Source organism: Heliangelus exortis, chromosome 1 (genome assembly GCF_036169615.1).
Source record: "Heliangelus exortis chromosome 1, bHelExo1.hap1, whole genome shotgun sequence".
Taxonomy (NCBI): domain Eukaryota; kingdom Metazoa; phylum Chordata; class Aves; order Apodiformes; family Trochilidae; genus Heliangelus; species Heliangelus exortis.
This window is the reverse complement of record NC_092422.1, coordinates 79,025,207-79,047,495: the sequence shown is the minus strand read 5'-3', so window position 1 is coordinate 79,047,495 and position 22,289 is coordinate 79,025,207. Positions and strand designations below refer to the sequence as shown.

Below are 22,289 nucleotides of genomic sequence, written 5' to 3'. Positions count from 1 at the left end.
GAAATGAATAAAAGAGGAAATTAGCAAAAGTAGAAGAAATAGGGAGCAAGAAAGAAGAGATACCTGAGGTGCTTCTATATGGCACACACACACACATCCCCTTTATTATAGTGCAAGAAAATTTCACAAAAATTAAGCATGGAAGATTCAAAATTTACACAAAACGACACACACTTTCACACAATTAAGAGCTGAAAAGCCCAACAACATGACATAGTGAATCCAGCAGTAAAGGGTCAGGCACCTCTGCATTTAAAAGTGCTCAAAAACATTTAAAAGACAGCAATTTTAAGAGAAAAACTAACTACCTTCTCGATTTAAGGCTTCAACTACTTTTTTTCGGGTTTGTTTTTTGCTTTTTTTACTTATATCGGGGATGAAAAATGCAGATTTATTTAGACAGCCTAGACACAGAGTTCCTTGACCTTTCCCCTGAAGCGTTTAGGCTGCCTTTGTTTGTGAGAGGTTGTTGGGCAAGGTGGAGCCTCCAGAGGGAGCCACAGCTGTTCAGCCACTCCGGGGAGGGCACACAAGACACAGAGGCCCTTTCAGAAATTGTCGAAGTAGGACTCAGAAGGGCTGTAGATTGGAACCTTTGCTGCCTGAGTAACCGGAAATTTGACTGAAAAGTTCATGGATTTCATAACAGACTAGGGAGAGTCATTACACTGTTTTAAGAAGAATATGATCTAGTATTTTTACAAGAAAATATTCACAAGGCAGATTATTGGAACTGCCATCAAATAGGTTTGGCTAAAAAGATGCACTGTATTCCACACCACAGAGAAAAGATGTTAATCTACTTTATTCTCACAATACTTTTTTTTTACCTTTTTCAAAAAAAAAAAAAAAAGTGAGAAGTACAGCCCATTTATGGGCTTGGCTAATACTTTGTAGGCCAAAGAAGAACATAAGGAAGAATTCAAGAAAATTTTGAGAGAAAGAGAGGAATCTAGGACATTCAGGGCTACACGACATTAGGCACTAGGACATTAGGCACTCCACCAGCGCATCAATGTCTGAACCACTGCCCATATTCAAGTAGATCTGACTTTTCCAAGAAAGAATATCAACAAAACAGTGCATTTGCATGCCAAAAACTGTTTTGATTAATAAAAATGCTGGCCTATTATATGAGTTTTTCTGCTTCAAAGTCAGAGCTTACCTAGGCTGGTATGTCCTCCCATGCAGTTTAATAAGGTGGTAGAGCTGTGCAAGTTCCTCAGCAGGACAGACAGACAGCCACATGCAAAAGAACAGATCTAACTTGGGAGTCAGGACATTTGCTGAGCTGTAGGACATGAAGGTACAAGGCTCAGCTGAAAACCCATCAGGATGAAGACTTGGAAAATGGTCTTTCAGAATCTTAGAGGATGTCCCTAGAGAGATGAATGAGAAATAACTCATTGCCTATCTTTTCAGGACATGGTTCCAGGCCACCAGAAAACACAGGACCTAAAGCCAGGATACTTTCTTGACCACCTTGGCCCTACCTAGTTTCCCAGTCACTCCGACAGTTTTCAGCAATGCTTCTTGTGCATACCTAGGCTTCCCCTTGTACCACCAGCAGCCTCTGGATATTTGGATCAGGCTGGTAAAATCTAGGGACCTCCCCCTATGCACAAAAAACGTCTTGGCCTGCATGGACTTGGTATTCCATGTGCTGGTTAAAATGTAAAAAAGGCACAAAGTTCCCAGCTAAATACAGTCAAAATCTTTCTATGGTTATCCACAACTCTGGATTTAAGAGTGCAGTAAGAGGTTAAAGGGGCTATGATAAGAAGACAAAGATGTCCATTTGGTTGAAGATGTGATAGTAAAAATTACAGAAAATGAAATAAATAGAACAAGAGAAGTTAAAGGAGACATTCAAAGAGCTGGTCTATACAGTCAGAGTAGTAGATAAAGAAATTTTGACAGACCCAGGGTCAAGGAACAAGTAAAGGAAGAAAAAATGCAAATTGAAAGTCAGCGCAGTGTTCAACTGCAGCTGAGACAATGGTGGCAAGAATACACACTTTAGCCCCTGAAATTAAGATTTTAGACAGTGTATGAGATGTGGAAACAACTAGCAGATTTTGGCGACTGTTTGGATTTCATAGACAAGGAGATTCAATATGCAATATTTACTTCTTCTGATTTCTTCCCCTTTGTATGAGTGAATAGGTGCCAGATTGTTTGATCAGCTTAAACTTCTTTGAAACTGAAGGGCCTAATTGACAACTTTCATTTAAAGGCAAGTGTAAGAAGCCAGGATGGTCCTTTTGTCCACTGAGATGTTGAGTCAATAGCCACGCACTGACAATATGTGTGACAGTCCAAACAAAGGGGTGCTTCCAAGGCTGAGGAATTTGTTCTGGTTCTGGGGACATTTGAAAGTCTGTGAAACAGAAAAGAAAGCACAGTTGTTACAGCAACCTGCAAAAAAACACTTAGACACAGACGACATTTGCAGATCTCAGAAAAATTGGGAGAGAAAATATTCTCAGTTGATTAATGGTTAAAGGGCACTTGGACCTGAAAACAGAGAAAGAGTCTAAAAAGAGAGAATGTTAGTAATCCCAGGTCAAAAGTGGGCCAGGAATCATTTTCTAAATTTAACAGCACAATTGAGCTCTGGTGTCAGGAATGTTCTTGGTACTATCACAAGCAAACCAGAGCAGGTGTGCCAACTGCCCCTGAGTTTGGGGCTGCTGTGTGTAGATCAGCAAGGGTGCAGCTTGGGTTTGAATTGGGAGGTGGTGAGGGGGGGGTAGTTATTTCTCTGTGTTGGGAGACAAGTGTCCAAACTTGCCACCTCTTCTTGTACTCTTCCCACCAGCTGTACAGAGGCATAGGCTGGTTACTAGAGAAACACACAGTAAAGTGGAATATATAGCAAGCTGGACACTCAGATCTAAGTGTCTGTTACATTAGAGTGTGTTAGAGCAGTATCAAAGGCACTCAGCTCAGGAAAACTGACATCTTAAAAAGATTTCAACACTCACCCATTTTCCAAGCCCTACCACTGGGTTATATTCAGTTGAAAACAAGTGGCCCCCTTCCTCTTTTGGCCAGACCTCAACTAGTTCAGTTACAAGAAAACACAGTCAGGTTGGTTTTCTCCATCTTGGCCCCAGGAAAGAGGAAAAGCTAAATCCTTTATTTTTTTTCCCTCTGTATATTCCTTCTTCCTCCTCTTTCCTATTTCCCCTTTTCTATTAGTTCCCACATTTTTGCTTTGTAAGCACTTGTCTTTTCCAATGTTTTTGGAAAATACTACCTCTGGTTCTCTCCTCCTCTATTCTTACATGTTTTTCCTAGTTACTCTTGGATGGCCAGCACCAGATAAATGCAATGCAGATGTTTACAGCTGAGCTAGCAGTCTATAGTCCCTCCCAGGGAAATTTCACTGAGTTACAATATACCTCATCCTAATGTAGCAGGTGAAAATGGCCCAGATGAATCACATTCTCATTCTCTTCATGTCTCTCTTACTGTGGAAGAATTTTAGAAAACAGGCCTTTTTTTCTGGTTAAAGAGCACGCAAACAGGGACCTGTCCTGAGCGAGGTCTCTGTTAGGAAGCAAGTTTTGAAAATCACAATGGGAAGAAATGTGGCAAAACCGGGATTTATTTTTTCATCTCATCCAAAATAGAAACAGACAAATTAAAAATTTTCACCTATCAAAATAAAGCAAAACCACAAGACATGATTCAGCTCCAGGCAGATCAAGTTCTTCCTCAGGAATTGTGTTTGAGAAAAGGGCAAGAAAAAGATTAGCAATATGGTGCCTTTGAATGTTCTTTTTGTTAAGCAAAAACAGACTTTTCCAACACCTATGAAATCAGCTTTCATTTCTATTCCTTTCTTGGACAATTCTAAAAAAAAATCCAGTAAGTAGAAACATGGTTCACAAATAGTTTTACTCATTCCAATGTACACTCATTGCTCCATGAACTTATATTACATGAAAGCAGCAGTTTAGCTGGTCACATGGGAATTGCATTTGCCCTAGACTCCACCTCCCATTCAATTCCAGAAATTTTTGAACATGCCAAACACACTCAAAGTCATAGGAGCCACCTGTCTTTCCCTTGAAGTCAAAGATTTGTTCCCAGGACCACTGGGCCAACATGGAGAGCTTTTGAAAGCCTGCTTTGAGTTAGCTGATAGTTGTCTGAGAGAGATAAGTACAAATACCAGTCACCTATGAAAAGAGGAACACCTGTTCAATCATATTGTGTCTGAAATGGGAGAATTTCTAAAAACTGAGTGAGACAAGTAAAAGGCTGCAGGAACTTGTTTCTCCATAGAAAAACTGATCAGCAAACTAACACTGACAGACAGACCTTTTATTGAGTCACTTCCCTCAGTTTTGACCTACATTAATTTTGTCTTTTTAAGTTTCTCAGCTGTTGTTTTTAATGTGAAAAGCTACAAATCTTTGTTGGTTTCACTGGAATGTAAAATAATGCAGCAGAAGTTAAAGAGTTTATGTTGCAAAATATTTCTGTTATGGCATTAATTTCATATAATTTTATTCTTCTCAAACTTATAATTTTCTGCTCCTCATACATTTTTATGGCCAGAAGTGATTGTTAGCATCATCTAGTCTGACATGCAGCATAGCAAGGGCCAGAGAAGTTCATTCACTAATTCTTGCATTGATCCCAACAATTTACATTTGGATTAGAGTATATCCTCCTCAAATACACACAGTCTTCATTTAAAAACTTAAAAGCAATGGGGAAAAAATTGCTGTAACTCTTGGCAATCTGTCTGAATAGTTAATTAAATGTTTCACACCCACATCCTATTTCCAATGAGAATTTTTTTTTTGCCTTAACTTTAGCCATTGGGTTTCTTTGCCACAGTCAAGATATCTCCAGTAGTCATCGCATTTGCTACCACTGTTGAGCCAAGCACCATGCAGCTGAGTATTTTCCCATGAAATATTCTTTCACTCAAAGGTGAGAGTAGTTCATTAGAGAACTACACATGACACATGGCTAAGTTCTGTCCCTGCAGTACCCTGTCTCCCTCAGAGCAAGAGCAGAGGCACCTTATGGGTATTACCTCCTAACAATGTAGCTGCAACCACAGCATAAGGTATGCTAACCCCATGGATATACACCAAGGGGGACAAAAAAGGTGACCAGATCAAGAGTCTACACAAATAACCAAGCTGTAGCTTAGAAGATCATGGCACATGTAAGCACAAACTTGAGGCCCCGTTTGCTAATTACAGGTGAAAAATAATCAGGTACTTGCAAGCTGGCCACTTAGAAAACCAACTTTCATCCATTCCACCTTCACATCCTTGCTTAATATGTGGGTATTTCATCTGTAAAATTATTTCAGGCTCTCACAAAGTGGCCCTAATGTAACCATCACTGCTCATCCTCCCTCCCCATTGCTCTTCCATGAGGCCTGCTGTGCTACTGTCATGCTATTAACATCCTTCTGAAGTCATAGAAATGCTAGGATGTACCTGATGCATTCAGAAACCCAGCAGGTGCTTTCTGCAAGTACCGCACGTCCAAGCAATGCCAGGAGGCAGTCATAAAGTTAACACAGTAAGCTATGTAATTTTTAGATAACAGCTACGTGCATAAGTACAGAAATTGCTACATTTTATATGTACAGATTGCTCACATTCCAATTATGGACCAAGACCCAGTGCATGCAAATAATTAGTATGTAGGAGCAATACGTTATTTTTTTCCCCTGCATGCCACTCTGTGAGCTGAAATTGCTGGTCAACTCCTAAGTTACTTTACATGTGCCAGTGCAATTTCCACTCAGTCCCAGAAGCTTCTGGAGAACATAAGTGATGTTACAATGTTACAAGGGCCTAATAATTGTGGCCAGGGGAAGCTTCCCATGCAATTTTCATCTCTCATTATATGGATAACTTATTTATACATCAGTATCATTTGGCAAATTACATCTAGAGTACATGGGGAGGATGAAGCTTAAAAATACACTCTTGTTCCTCAAGGCAGCCCCAGGTGCAAGATACTATCCTTTAATGCCATGGAAAGTCGCCAGCGACCTGACACGAGCACAGGGCACACCGATGGAGTAATTTCACACAAGCTTTTTCGCGATACCGATGCACTTGCATTCAAACAGTGACATTTTAAATTCAAAATGGGTATGGCAGCTGGCACTGGAAAGGGAAAGGCCACTGACCGTGCTGCTTGCCCCACTTGGCTCCTCGGCGGGTGGGCTGAGCTCAGCCCCCTGGACCTTCCTCGACTGACGGCTCTCTAAGGGGCACAACGGGCTCCCCGGGCAGGGCTGGCTCCCGCCCTCCCTCCAAGCCACGGGCTTCCCCTAACCGAAGGCCGACTAGACCTGGGCTCTTCACCGCCTCACCGCCCCGCTCAGAGCCGCCGCAGGGACCCGCGGACGGCGACAGGCTGGCGATCGGGAGCAGGGGGAAGGCTCCGGGGCCCCGGCGGGACGAGGCATCCATCCGTGCCCTTGCCAAGTGGCCAGGGCGCTGGGGCAGAGCCAAGGATCCAGCCGCTCGCCTGCCGGGCTGCAGCCGGGCCTGGCGCGGGGCAGCGGGCGGCGGCACGGCCGTTAACGGCCGCCGGGGGGCAGCGCGAGATCGCCCAACCGCCGCCGACGTCCCCGCCGCCTCCGCCGCTGCCTCTCGTCTGGCATCTCACCCACGGTACCGCACGGTACCCCACGGCCCGGACAGGATCGGCTGGTAGGAGTCCGGCTCCTTGCCCCCGACAGCGCGGGTGGGCGTGGGTGTCCCCTTCCTTCTCCCCCCATGGCCAGGCAGTTGCTACCGCGGACAGACGGCTGATGGCAAACGGCCCCGACGCGCTCTCCTTCGGCTGCCCAGTGTGAAGCCCGACGTACCCCCGAGCGCGGTTTATTTGTTTAAGAAGATTCCACCCAGGAGAAGCTGATCAAAGTTAATGTAAAATAAATGTCTCCCTTTAATAGACTGATTCCTCTAAGCCCTTGACACTGGGAATGGGGATTTCCCAATGCTATTAGCACTTACCAGTAGGCGCTCCGGACCAGCCAAGAACAAGGGATTAAGAGGTATTTGTCTAAACTAATTTCTCTCTCTTATACCGAGTCTATAGAGACTGGTGTTACTCTGCTGGAATTGTTCAACACGGCTAATTGGCTACAAATTTAACAGTGGCAGGGCTCCCACCGGAGGCTGCAATATATTCATTACCCCGGCTGTCGTCTCAAACACGGCAGAGTTGGACTTCTGAGCCCACCCTGCCCCGGGCTGGCTGGCCACTGCCCCAGGGAAACTGCCTCCTTCCAGGTCAGGATCCTGGCTCTGGGGAAGGGGAGAGCAGTCGTGACATCTTCGGGAACCATCAGGGCCTGGGTATCTTCTGGAAAGCAAGAGTTAATCAAGTAAATTTGTAATTATTATAGAAACGGGATGCATGCTGCACAGGACCACTAAATGTACTTATGTGAATGACTTCTCAGGGTGGATGTTGACTTTTTTGAATAAATGTTATTTCAAAATAAGGGAGAAGAGAACTTGGCAGCTTTGGCCATGATTACTTAAAATCCCTCTCTCCAGACTGGTTTGAACCTTGTCTTCAAGGTGTTTGCTTCATTATCACAGCCTAAAGCTAAAGTAGTGAATTTTGTATCATGCATTCATCTGTCCAAGGGAAAGACTTAGGTGCCATTAAGGGGACACAGACGCATTTCTGTTTTGGCTTTAGGTCGGTCAAAAGCATCAGGGTTGCTAGAATCATCCTGGACTAAGGAAGAAATGCTGGGAAAGACCTGCTGCTGTAGAAGGATTCTGGCAACCAGGGGTTTATTCCTCTCCCTCAAGCAGCACCCCTCTTCCACAGTAGTACCATTATGCTACTGTTTCTTTTTGTCGAGGAGATAGGATTGTCCCAGCAACATTCTTCAGTAGTGCACAAAGACCTCACTTTTCAAGACAAACTACATTCCTAAAGGCTCAGGGGAAAATCAGAATCACCATAGGAGTCAGGGAAGACCTCAGTGTCACATTCTTTCAGAGGTGTCTTCTCAAGATAAAGCACTGCACAATTATTGCCTTGAACAGAAAGATCAACCCAAAGTTGTGATGTTCTCCACCTCAGTCACCTGGAAACTGGAGGCACAAGGAAATAAAAAGCAGTAAAGTTCCCCACTGGCTGTTCAGATTGATGGACTATGTCACACTTGCTAACACTATATTCCCAAAGTAGGTTGCTATTCTACCTACTCCATTTCAGGTTTCATCCTCTAAACCCAATGACAAAACTCATGGTTTGTGATTCATCTTTTGAGTTCAGCTTCTTATAATGCCTCACCTGTAACATATACCTGTGAAACTCAAGTGCCTTCTCTCACAGCCACAGTGAAATATGAAGGCACTATTGCAAGAGCAACTGTTTAAAAAGCTTTGCAACATTGTGTTATATTTCACCAGGTGCTGCTGGGCACAAGCATCCTCTTATAGTGAGAGAGGCCCATGAAAATTCACAGTATTAAATTCTGGCTTGAGTGAGGTGGATGGGAAACACTCAGACTTCCAGCAGGGCCAGAGTTTTACCCAAGGAAGACATAGAGCTACAGCTATTCAGTGGGTTGGTGTACCCTAAAACAGCCACAGGAACCAAAACCAGGTTGGTAATGTTGGCCCCTCCTTCCCCCTTAACTGTACACTGATGAAAAGTTGACAAATGATGCCTGTTGATATGAAATACACTATCATCCTGCAACAACCCAAATACAGCATTAGATTTCATCTCATTGTACAAGATAACAATAAGATACTGGCCAAGAATCAAATGAACAATCGAAGGAGTATTGGCCCACGAACAGAAAGGATTAATTCCCTTAAAAAGCTATTAATACCATTAAAGAATTCCCATCTAAGCTATCATTTATCAAACTTTTCAAGCTAGAGATTATGTGGCCTTACCCAGAGCAGTTCTTGAGTTGTGCTTTGAGAATACAACAAATTCAGTGGGAGCATCTTCAATATGGAGTAACAGAGACTCGGAGAAGGAATAAAGTAAGATGAAGATCATTCAAAGTATTCCACTTCTGTACAAGATATAACTGAAGCATCAGCATGGTTTACCAGGAGCAGAAGTTGTCTGATGAGGCAATAAGTACCCCTGCTAACTCCACACAGCAGCCAGAGGCCAAGCCTGTAGCCCCCTCTCATTAAAGGAGAAGTGCCCTATTCAATGAGGCACAACAGTTGTCTACCTTTGAATGTGGAAGTACCCCATTAAATCTGGTGGATCTGGGCCAAACCTAATTAATTTAGTGATGCTTTGCATCAAAATCTCACTGAAATACCTAGCACTCACAATCAGAAAGACAGGGGATTAATTAAAATAACTATTTAGAAAGCTGAGCAGGTTAGGACTGCGTCAGGACTAAAGAGTATAATAATATCCTTAGTGTAAACCAGTGAAACAAATTACCCTTGTGAAACTGATAGGAATTTCTTCTGAGGATTTTCTTCTGATTTCTTTTTTTTTTTTTGGTTTGTTGGTTTGATTTTTGGTTTGGGTTTTTTTTGAGGGGTTTGGTTTTTTGTTGGGTTTTTTTTTTTTGTGTGTGTGTGTGTGTGAGACAGATGAATTGGGACTGGCAAGCCAGCCAATTTTGGGTCCAAGATGCCATGCACTTCTATTTAGATTACTTCTTTCATCCTGTCCCCACAAGCCAGGCTCAACCCAAACTGCATCGTGAGCAGCAGCTTCATAGTACTTCCAGGTATCAAAACAAGCCATAAAAAGCTTCTGTGGCTTGTGATTAGACAAAGAAAATGGAAGAAAGGGAAGAAAAGAAAGGAGAAAGAAAGAAGGCGAATCACTGTAGAATTCCAGACATGATTTACATGTGAGCCTAGATGCATTCAGAGCATGTCTTCACTGTGCCCATCTTAGCAGGCAGGCTGGGCAGAAAGATAGGGACTTCATACACTGTACTGCAGTGGGCAAAGTCATATTCTGACAGATTATACACTCACTAGCAGAACAGGAAAAATGCATCAATTGAAGTTACTGGAATTATATCTGAGAAAGTAAAACAGTAATTGCAGCACTGCAGGCCCTCTGGTTTAGCCTTATTCTCTAAGCCTCCTTGGTGTGTATCAGCAGCTCCATCCCTCTTCTGATGTCAGCTGAATGGTGCCAGTTTGCACCCACTGAGGATCTGGCCTCTAAACTCACCCAGCTTGTGTCAGGAACAGAGTGGCCTCTTACAGCCTTTCCACAAGACTGCAAAATCTTTAATGACTTGGCACTGCTCAAAATCATTTCATTTTTTAAGAGGAAAGTAAGTGGCATTTCACCTGCCTGCAAGGACCCTTCTCTTCCAGCTGATTAAGGAGGAAAGACTGTCATAACCTCAGTTTTTCTGATATGACAGGCAGTAATGAATGGCTGAGGTGACTGTGATCTTTCCATCCTATGGCTAGTCTATTTCCTATAGGTGTTGCCTGTGACTGTAGGAAATTATGGGCAAAGCAAGAAAAGAAACGTGCCAGACAGTGATAAACACTCCAGGCTCAGATCAATGTGAAACCAGCATGCCTGCCTTTGCTATTTGTTAGCACATACATGATTTTATAAGGTGCTGTCCCAAGTGGCAGTCAAGAAATGCACAACTGCAGAAGACTTGGATTATTTTTTCCCTTCAGGAACTGCCTCTTGAATGTATGGGAAGAATGTTGTACATAAATACACTGTGTGGACCGTTTGGCAAAAAAACAAGAGGCTTATAGGCATCTCTGCAAAAAAAAAGCCCAATTTTCACTTAATTTTAAAACACAATAAACATTCATTTGTTGAGACAGATGAGTTTGAAACAACTATACACAGCCCTACATAGGAAGCTACATAGTTTGATAAACCTCCAGAACTTCAGAAAACAATATGAACTGGATATAGATTTTTGACATTACGTGTGGGAAATTACCACCTTTGCAAATGGTAACGTCTCCATGTCTAAGCCAGCGGTTCTGACAGTCATGTACATTCATGGATGGAATTACCTGTAAGAACACTGACATGCCAGAATGTTTGCAAGATCATTGCCACTGAAAGGTTATTCACAGATACAGTCTCAGGCAAAATCACACCCTCAGAGGTATCACAGCCCTGCCAAAGTCATGGAAAGCCAACAGCTTTCTGCTGTGTGAGGAACAATAGAGCTGTTCTGGACAAGATTTATTCTGAAAAGCAGAGGCTGAGGATAGTCATAATTTTCTTTTCAGAGCACGAAAAGCTGCTGCATCTGATCATTAAGGTTGCCACAGGACATGCCCTACCCACCAGAAAAGCTAAAAGCACAGAAATCAGAGGCTGAAGGGCAAAGCATAAGATTTTCCTTCTGTATTCCCCATTCCACACGTACACTCCCATGGCTTGTACATGTTTCCTTTGCCACAGATGGCAAAAATGAGTCCTGAAATCACTGGAATTACAAACCAGCAAAAGCACCTGATACCGCACATCCATTGTGTTCAATGTCTGTACCTCTGGGCTGCTGAGGCCACTGTGAAGGTCTGTAGGGCAACCACATGCCCAGGAAAGGGGCTTATAAAACATTTGGTTATCACTGATGTTCCTCAGCAATGATGACAGCTCCATAGCACCTCAACGACCTGTGACAAAGGCTTGGTTTTCCTCCTCTGAGTATTACCAGAGCAGACTCAACTCTTCAGCTGCACTCCAAGATGTCAGAGACTCTAGAGTAAGGACCAGGTTCTCCAGGAGCAGGTTCTCTCTCACCTTGAGGAATTTGAGCCATTGCAAGCAGAATGAAAGCTCTTGGGTTCTTACCCCAGCTTGGTCTCCAGATGACATGATGGACTTCTCTCCCTGACAGCCACATCCACATTGATCCTCTCCAGGAGGAGGATCCAAGCCCTCTTTAATCTCCTGCCAGGCACTGCAAACCTACCACCTTCCTTCTCAGGCAGCTCAGTGCAAGGACCCTGTTTCTCAGTGCCCAGTTTATGGAGCAAAAAAAAAAAAATACAAGGTCAGCATAGACCTATATTAAAAATGCCTCTCTCACTCATGATATGTTAGTCAGAAGTACCCATCAGTGCTAGTAATACCAGCACTGCACAGGGGGTCATTGGCAGTCTGGGAGCACACCTCAGTCCACAGAATAAGAAATTGTCCTTGAAGTGGTGTCAAAACATTGGAAAAATTAAGCCATTTGGATCTGTTGTTAGTAAATAAATCAGTGCAACTTGTAGTCTAACCAACATGCCTACCTAATTTCAGTTGAGATGTTTTTCTGAGATTTACACATCAAAACATTTGGCTAGGATGAAGGGGTAGGAAGCAAGTTGCATAGAAGGCCCTCTGACATCTAAGGCAGCTGCACAGAGGTACACAGCCTCCATTTAAAAAGGTGAAAGAGAAGACAACAAAGAGGGAGAACCCAGGCTAGATGCCAATGATCTAATAAAATTATGGAATGGTTGGGGTTGGAAGGGACCCTAAAGATCATCTCGTTCCAAACCCCCACATGGGCAGGGACACCTCCTACTAGTCCAGGTTGCTCAAAACCCCATGAATTTTATGAGGAGAATGGTACTGTATCCATTCCACATGCTAACATAATCAGGGACATGAAATAGGATTAAAGAGTGTCTGCACTGTCAGTAATAACCATGGAAGAAAGAGATTTTGAGCAGCATTTTATTGACACTCACCTCATTTCAGAGCTTAGCAAAAATATGCAGCCACAGAAATTTTTGTTTTCTCTAAATAAGTCTGGGAAAAGAAAAAAAAAAAAAAAAAAAAAAAAGAAAAAAAAAAAAAAAAAAAAAGGTCAAGCACTATTTTTTATAAAGCCTGAAACACAGGCAAACAAACTGAGGGTAGAGAACTCAATTATATGAAGCTGAAGCTACTGGCAGTTGCACTCAGCAAAGCTAAATAATTTTCAATTACTCTGGGAGAAGAAGTCAACAAAATATGTTCCCCAATCTGTACATTCCTAAACCTGGACCTCCTAACATTACAAGCCCTCTTTGTCAGAGTACTTCAGTGATGTGTTTTTCCCAGCATCCTTTTTCCTACTTTCTGCAAGTTCGTTCCTTAGGACACCTGTGTTAAACTTATCCTAAATATGTGCCTACTATCAGAGAATGCATTTGAGCCTTCATTTTCTGAAAGCCAGACTTCATCACCATCAAGGCCAAACACTATGCCAGGGAGTTGCTATAACATGACTGGTGCTGCTCTAAGTACCTCTCTGACCCAGGGTACCAAGGGTGTCAGGACAGCAAAATGAGGAGACCCAAAACAAGGCCCACATCCCAGGGTTATCTTTGTTGGCATCTGAGCTTCCCAGATGTGCCAGCATATTCCAACTAAAGCATCAACTTTTCCCAGCAAGGGCTTCAGAGGCTCAGAATTGTTGGCCAGGTTTCCAAGAACAGAAGGAAAATCTGGAACGTAGTATGTCTATGCCTCTTACCAAACAAGACCAAGGAGTTTTGGGTAATGAATACCAGATTTGGCATATCTTCTTGGCTTTGAGATTTTATCTCTGCTACTTCAGAGTTTCTTATTGCCATTTTTCCTCAGCTTTTCTGTCAGCAGATATTTAGTTTTCTTTATGAGTTTGTCCTTAGAATCATAGAATCATAGAATTGGCTGGGTTGGAAGGGACCTCAGAGATCATCAAGTCCAACCCTTGATCCACTACCACTGCAGTTACCAGCCCATGGCACTGAGTGCCACATCCAGTCTCTTTTTGAATATCTCCAGGGATGGAGAATCCACCACTTCCCTGGGCAGCCCATTCCAATGCTTGATCATCCTCTCAGTAAAGAAATTCTTTCTAATGTCCAACCTAAACCTCCCCCGGCACAACTTAAGACCGTGCCCTCTTGTCTTGCTGAGAGTTGCCTGGGAAAAGACACCAACCCCCCCCTGGCTACCCCCTCCTTTCAGGGAGTTGTAGAGAGTGATGAGGTCTCCCCTGAGCCTCCTCTTCTCCAGGCTGAACAGCCCCAGCTCCCTCAGCCTCTCCTGTGCTCCTTCTAGGAGGCAACAGGAATGGAGTTACATTTTATGTCACAAATATCTCTATCACCACATAAAGGGCAAGGAAACTTCTGCTTTGATGTGTGACACACACATGCATCTATAAGAAACAACATATGTATGAAGCATGGTAAAATTTCTAGCTCATGGAATGAACAAGGTGCTGCTTTCAAGCAGCACCTGAATGCAGCAATTACAGTATCAGGAAAGATGCTCAAGTGTTTATTTCTCCATTAGGACTCTACAATTCTGTCTGGTCTAAATGGTGCAGTGAATCCCAATAGAAAGAGCTTTTATGATGATAGCGTCATTTTTACAGCAAATATAAGCTGATGATTTTCAGAGGAAGGAGAAAGTCACTCAAAATTTACTAACCTACTTTTTAGTTAGAAAAGACAGGTTTTATTTAAAACTTTTGAGTGAAAGAGGCAATCCATTTACCCTTAAATACATACCCCTAAAGTTGCTAGAGTATGCAGAGAGAAGGTAAAAGAAGAAAAATATACCCACTTCCTTATTTCCCACACAACTTGAAAAAAACATCCACTATGTATAAAAGATTTTGAGCTGGCTAGAAATGAAAATTATAGACAGCAAAGCTCCCTCACTCTTAGTTTTAGTCCTTCCTTGAAGGTCTGCAATTGTTGACAGGTTTCCATTGGGGAATTTTTCTCATTCTAAGCCTGGCTTGTATTTCATAGAGCTGTAGAACAGCCCAGTTTAAAAGGGACCTCAAAAGATCATCTGGTCCAACCCTCCATGGGTAAGAGAATGTCAATGTGATTATCTAGCACTCTGTCCAGTCCCATCTTGAAAACCCCCAGCAATGGGGACTGTATCACAACCCTAGAAAGATTATTGTAGTGGTTAATTATTCACACTGGAAAAAAAACAAAAAAAAAAAGTTGATCTTGGAGCTATCTAGGGACAGAGGTATGGATTTTCTTCCTTATTCTGCTACCTTTTGGGAGACTGCAGGCAAATTGTTCTGCAAGATGTTGTCATTTCTTTATAAACTGAGTATAAATCATACCACCTGACATGGAAGGTATAACAAATTAATGCTGTCAAGTAGCATCCTACTGGAGCATTTCAGAGACCTTTCCTGGAAATCTTCTTGGAAGGGATGCAGCCACACTTTTGCTTAATTTGTCATAGATCTTTGAGGACTTTTGGTTTTCCCCTCAGCAAAGGCAAATCTTATTCTGTCATCTCTTCACTGTGTTAAAATAGAAACAAATTTTTACGTCACTGATAAGAGTCAGGATAACAGTCCCGCTGCAGGGTGATGGACTGCATTTAGAGGCCTTGACTGTGTAAGGAAAAGGTAAAAATATGATAAATGAATAGGTAAAAAAAGCCTTGTGAGCTTCATAGACACAGTGTGTACCACAGTATCAACATAGTACATGTTTGTATTTTACAAAACCTTAAACATTCAATGCTGCTGAGCTGCTCTTATTGCCTCATTTTTAAAAGGTGCAAGAAAGCAATCTCAGATGTGAGAAAAAGCAGTGACAACGAAATGGCTGCTACTTCATCCTGTAGTCTCTCAGTTGCTCCCAAATTCAAATTTGGTATTCCTCCCCACTGCTCACCCTCACAACACACTCCACACCACAGAGTTGCCTTGATGCTGCTTTCTCTGCTACCTATCAAAACAATCAAGGTTTTAAGGTGAGTGGCCTACAGATTTCATAAAGAGAGTTTGAGGAACCTAATCCCTGGAAGAGTATTCTTCAGTGTAAACACATTATTTAGGTACTGCATTGCTGCAGTAGTCAAGAACTAGAAGCAAGCAAAGAATTCAGCAGCCTATTCTTAAAAAACCTCTTTTTGGACACTCTTGCCTCTGTTCCAGTTCTGCTTTTAACACCTCCATGCAACAGAGGAAGCTCCTGGGTGACCCTCAGCCTCTTTCCCCTTAGAGTAAAGGAAACCAAAGATGTAGCAACTGAATTATTCATTGCCTCTGTTTTCTGAGCCTAGCTGTGCTTAGGCCTCTGCAGTTTTGCATCCTCAGGAGCATGCTCAGAGCCTAGCTCAGTACTGTTTCCAAAAGGCAGGGAAATTGAGAGGTTTGTGGCTTTTGAGTATGCAGCACTCAATAGAACAAAAAACACTGACCAGTGACCAACAGCTTCACAAGTGACTTTAAACATGTGGCTCCTTCATCTGCCAAATCTCTCATGGCCATCTGGTGTGACTACATCCTATGCATGGTCACTTGAGTGGAATTTTACCTTTTTTAATTCCTGTTCCTCACCAAAATGGTTCAGTTTTTTTCTATCATGTCCAAGATATTGATATATCTCATTACTCAAAAAAAAAGACTTCCAGGCTCCACCCCATGCCCTCTCATAGCTGACTGACACATTGACACCATCTTTTATTAAGTCACAGGAGGTCAGCTTGTTCTTTCATTGGCCAGCAGCTCCAACCTCCATCATGCTCTGGCTGTTGTCTTGCAAAACATTTGAAGTCTTCTGGCATAGACCTTCTTGTTTCTCAGTTCATTCTCCACACCAGTATCCAAATCCATGGTTAGGCTCCAATTACCAGGCTAAGAAAAAGCAAAAGATTATTTCCCAAGCTCTGCATGTATCATTCAAATAAAAAAAAATAATATTTTTTTTAAAAATCATCTAAAATTTAAGCAATAAACGTCAGGTCAAATTTAAGCAATTTCCTTTTATTTACTTCAATTTTGTTGACAATGAACAGCTCTTAGCAGGTAAATCTCAAAATATACCTTCAGTAACAATTGTTTTGCCTCAGGTATTTATGCAGCTTTTTAACTACAGCATCTATATTGCATTTCTTTTTCCCCACGCATACTAATACACACTCATACTTAATACATTAGCATTTCCACTCTACATTTTTACAGTGTATCCAGTTAAGGAAATTGCCCAATTAGCTGAATAGAGTTTTTTCTTTTCATTGTGGAAAGACAGAGTCTTGCAGAATGGAATGGTGCTCTCGGTAAGAGGTCAGTTGAGTGTGATTTTTGGAATAAAGGAGAGAGGATGAGTGGGTTGTAAAAGACTTTTTTTAATTATTCACATTTTGTTGCCTTAGAAAGTCAAACAGAAAGGGCAAAGCAATACACATACTAGTTCATTCTGGGGTGTAACTGTAATGTGTTGTAGAAAAAGCCCAACATACTAAAATTTTGTCATTATAGCATGTACCTCATGGACGTAGAAAAGATTGCAAGACTGTCATATAGGAAGTGTCAAGGAATGGCATATCCACTCGTTGGTAAAATAAGTCAGTTAATTTGGCAGGTAAGTATTAAGCAATCATATTGTCAGATCAAGGCAAGTGTCTAAGAAAGGAAGACAAAGAAGAAAAGAAAGAAATATAAATAGGAAGAAGCCAAACAGAAGAGAGGGTAGAAAATATTGGAGTTTGACAGCCAAGTGATGAGAGAGTAAAAGATCATAATCCATCTGTTCCAGATGGAATGGGGTCGCCTTGTCCTCATGTCTCAACCTGGACTCCATTTATGACTTTCTATTGCCTGGAAGAATCTGAGCATCAACCCACCCGAGTTTTGTTACATACAGAACAGCTGAGAAAAACTTAAGCAGGTTGGATATTTTCTCACCAGGTTTTAACGATTATTTTCAAAAAAACTTTACTCGTTTCACGCTCTGTGTATTTTTCTCACTTTTTTGCTTACTCAAATCTTTGCAAATTTTAGCTTAATTTTTTTAAAGTAAATATTGTTTCATCTTGATTTGGGTTTTCCCTTATTTGGCTTCGACAGAGAAAAATTTCAAATGAGCCGAACAAGATTTTTTTTCATTTAATTACATTTTCCTGGGGTAAAAATGTCTATGGTATTTTCCTAGGCGAAGTGTTACATCACGTACTCTATTTATGTTTCAGCAGTGCAGTGACTTTTAAAAGCTCACAGCAGGAAATGAAGAAAAGCCTGAACTCATAATTATTAAATAATAATAAAAAAATGTACTCTGCTAAGGCTGCATTTATTCAAAATGGTACAATTAATATAATCCCATGTTTCCATTAATATATGTTCCGGTGGAGAAATTGATAGGAAATGTTGTCATGGAATGAACTTTACAGCAGATTTGTGTAGTCTCTGCTGAGCAGAGTTTAATTGAGCAAAGCACCCTGGATAAGGACTATGGTACAGAAATGAGATTATCCATCATACACCACCTAAATGATCAATGTATAAGTTGTCCATGTATTGACAGAGTTGGAAGGATGCTACTTATTGTGATCAGACATCACAGGCAACAGGGAATTTAGATGTTCCCCCTTCACACAAGGCAAACTATTCCTCTCTTACCCATCCTTCAGCCTTTATTCTTAGGTCTTCTCCTTTCTTCTGTGATGAAAATGCCTGCAGCTCTTCAAGCCAGCCCCAGAGAAAGTCATGTAGGGCCTCTCCCTCCAGCTCCTCTCAGCAGTTCCTGACACTGCCTGGTTCTACCTGTCTCAGGCAGGTAGCACCTGTCCTGTGCCAAGTGCCAGGGGCTTTGTGCCTCTCTCAGCTGCTCACCCACACTGACTCCTGCAACAGCTCCTCCTCCCCTCCCCTGACCCAGCAGTCACACTGCAGCACAGATTTCACTCCTCACCCTGGCCTGCACTTGTATTAAGCCATTACACAAGCAAAACCTTCATTCACAAAACATCAGTGAGGAGCCTCAGTCCCATTCCAGACATAAGTGGCTATATGACTTTTCTTGGATTCTCATGACAACCGTGAATTTCAATTATCTGTTGCTGTCTGACTTCATTCAGTGACCACAAGTTTTCAGTCTTCACCTTTATGTTTCTTCATCACGTAGCTCATCCCCTGTGTAGCACCCGGTCTCTTACCTCATGGTTACTTCCTGCGGTGCCACCTGACCACACTCTCATCTCCAAAGCACGTCCAAGTTTTACTCCTTGCACATGAAGAGCTTTTTCATCAGCTTCACCGATGACTTCTTTATCTCTCACTACTTTCCCTACAAAAACTACCTTTGTCAAAAGGGCCTGCAAGGAACAGCCCTTAGACAAGGCTTCAGCACTCTGCCAGCTACACATGCCGAGTACTATGCAACTCCTGTGTCTGTGATCACATATCTGTTTCAGATAATCCTGTTCTGATACTTTGACAAATTCCTAGGCAGTTAGTTGTCATGCTCTGAAGTCTTAATCCTTGGTGGACTCCTGGATATGCTACTGTAGAAGGCATAGTAAATATCAAGAATACAACTTCATTGTCTGATCTATTCTCCTTTGTTTATCTTTGCCTACTGAAGACCGTGGTGCAGAGAATGTCCTTAGATGAGATGATGCATGGGGCTCAAGAAAATACCAGAACTGAAGGAATAAGTGCTCACGCTCTCACATAATTGTGGAAATATTTAATTTTAATATTTTTATATATAAAGAACATGCCAAACGCTCTGGCAAAAAGCAAGATTTAAAAGGAAATAGAAAAAGGTTTTGTTAAGATTTAACTTTAGGTTTTGTTTATGCATGGAGAACAAATTCAAATGGATGTTTATTTCTTGGAAGCACAGAGGAAAAATACTGTGTTGCTGCTGTTGCAGACAAAGGATGAGATGTACAGAACTTCTACAGCATCTGGCAGAAAAAAAGCATCACTGCAGTTCTTTACATGTTATTGAGTGTCCTAACACAGCAAATCCAGTGGCTTTTCTACCCCTCAGACAAATGACACAGCATAAAATGCCCCAGCCCCGTTCCCAGAGCTAAGAGCCTATTTCTAAAAGTTCATCAAGATTGTGAAAATTAAATATTGAAGTGATATTGAGAACAGTCCTCCTGCTATAGGGAAACTTCCATTGTGGCTATTCAAGTACATCATTGAAGTGCAAGAGGATAAGCAATTCTAATCATAATGTATTTCTCTGTTATCATTAATATAACCAAAGGTTTCTCCTTTAGAGTTACAAAAAACAGACAGCAACATTTTAATTTCACCAGGCTTCACTGACAGACCCTCTTGTCTGTAGCAATTCAGAACTCTGGCTACTGCAGCTCATCACTTTTTTTATTTGCCTCCTTCAGTGCTGAGGAGATATTTATAACTGTTGCAGTCAGTCTTGAAATAAGTATACAGCACAAGGGTGCTGCATGTCACCAGTCAAGCAGAAGACAACAATGACAAATAAAAAGCAATGAAAAGGTATGATATAGATATAGGGAAGATTGTAAATAGCAAAGAGCTAATGGTTTTCTGATGCTAAGAACTGAGCTTAGAAGAAAGAATACCAGGTATTAGAAATGGTTTTGGTGAAAAATTTCTTCAGACCATTAAAGTATTAAGCTGTTCTTTATCACAATCTCACTACCTCTTATTTTCTTTGCTAGTTGGGGTTTTTTTTCAGCCTTTCTTCATATCGCTCCTACTGGATTGAATAGCATTGAGCTGCCTTCACCACACAAAATCACAGATCGCTAGATATTTGTTTCATTCTAGACATAATTTGAGACAATTGAATTTGAATAGCAATTCTGTGTTCACATCTTTTATTTAGGGTCTTTGAAATGCAGGGAAAAGGGAAAATACAAAACCCAGTATATGCAGGAGAAGTCAGAGTGGGCAAAAAGCAGGCACAAAACCAAAAAGAAAAACAAAGAAATACTCTTCTCCTTGTTTTTATTTCTAGAAGATGAAAAGCTAGTGAGACAAATCTCCTCCCATCCAGGGACACGCTCAGTGTGAGAGGCTGAAAGCATTACAGCAGTATGCCACTCACATAGTTCTCCCTGTCTGTCCTGAGCAGCTCTGGTTTAAATTACAGCTACCTCAGAGTCCCTGTACCCCTAACCAGTGAGCACGGTGCCCAGCTGAGAAGCACTGGAGAACACCGGTGTCTCCCATGTGGCTTGCATGCCAAGGAGGACCTGAAGCCACCTCAACCTGTTCTCCCCTATTTGCATCATCCCAGCCAAAAGCTGGGGTGACATGATACAGGTGTAGTTAATGATATGGCATTTCTGATATCTCAAAAGTGCAAGGGCAAAAGAGTATGGGATGGGACCTGAGCTGCTCCAGAGCCACAAATTTTGATGCTGGGCTAGGTGAGCATTTACCACGGGTAAAAGGAAAGCACATGCTTACATTTCTTCTGACTTTGCCCAAAGTTTTTATTTCATAATTTCAAGCTGTTGAAAAAGTGTTTGTGCTGGATAAAATAGCCAGTATCTGTCAGAACAGCAAACACAGCTCCAAAGTTAAGTTACACTGTGCCACCAGAATCTGCTGGGGAAAGGCAGTGCATTCCATAACTGCTTTCTGTTATTAGCCCATAACTATAGTCCTGGACTAAAAAATTACTTCCCATGAAGGAAAATATATTCTTTTTTCTCTATGGTTAGATTCTCCTCCTTGTGCCCCTTTGTCAAGGTAAATGTGAAAACAAGTTATAGGTATAGAGCCCTTTCTCTGAAGAAATAGAAGGCAGTTTTGCATGAAGTTGTAGGGTGGTCCTCACTTCGAAAATATATTTCAGTAGTGGTAGATAAAATAATGGCAACCATGCATCCTGTATGCATGACTTGTTTGACTTGCTTTCCTCATCTTTTTGGTTGCTGGGGTCAAGGGCTGCAGAAGAGGTCCCAGAATTACATTTCCTTTACTGATATTTCAGTATACAAGCAAATGCCCAATTTCTGCAAATTCTGAGCAGTTTTTGGAGCTGCATCCTGCTTCAATTTGAAAATCAGGATCTAGGATTCAAAACAAAAAAAAAAGGCACTGAAAGTTCTTTCGGTGAGCGATTTATGTCTGAATCACTAACCTGCTCAGTAGGCTCTCCAGCTTTCTCCAGTAATAATGCTTCACATTAGTTATTTGAGCTCAAATGCAGCACTGGCAGAAGAAAAACATTCTGCAGTTTACCATTCTGGAAAGAGCTGATTGTTGTGTTGTCAATACAGAGGAGGATTACAGAGTAGATGAATTTGTTACATACACATATGGCCTATGAAATACATCCCTCTATGAATCTTTAAATATTATCAGCCTACAGTAATTGTTACTTACACTCCACCCACTTCATCCTTCTTTCCCTCCCTTCCTCTGAAGAATAGTTTGACAGTTGTTTCTTTTGAAAAAGCTGAACTAAAAAGTTATTTTTATGTCTATCACGGACAAAAATGTGCTAACATAAGTACATTTAGAAAATGTGGACAAATTTGAAACCCTCATCCATATGAAAGCAAACATCCAAGTTTTCTGGTACTGG

The 22,289-nt window shown here is 41.7% G+C and overlaps 2 long non-coding RNA genes across 2 annotated transcripts; one reads left to right on the top strand and one right to left on the bottom strand.

Moving 5' to 3' along the window:
- Positions 1 to 2,111: 2,111 nt before the first annotated feature.
- On the bottom strand, positions 2,112 to 6,854 carry LOC139798994 (uncharacterized). The gene is made up of 2 exons (XR_011727052.1): positions 6,179 to 6,854; positions 2,112 to 2,380 (listed from the first exon to the last, which is right to left on the bottom strand). It is a non-coding gene; the product is annotated as an uncharacterized lncRNA (long non-coding RNA).
- A 95-nt stretch (positions 6,855 to 6,949) lies between these two features.
- LOC139799001 (uncharacterized) lies at positions 6,950 to 8,153 on the top strand. The gene is made up of 2 exons (XR_011727055.1): positions 6,950 to 7,054; positions 7,711 to 8,153. It is a non-coding gene; the product is annotated as an uncharacterized lncRNA (long non-coding RNA).
- Positions 8,154 to 22,289: the final 14,136 nt, after the last annotated feature.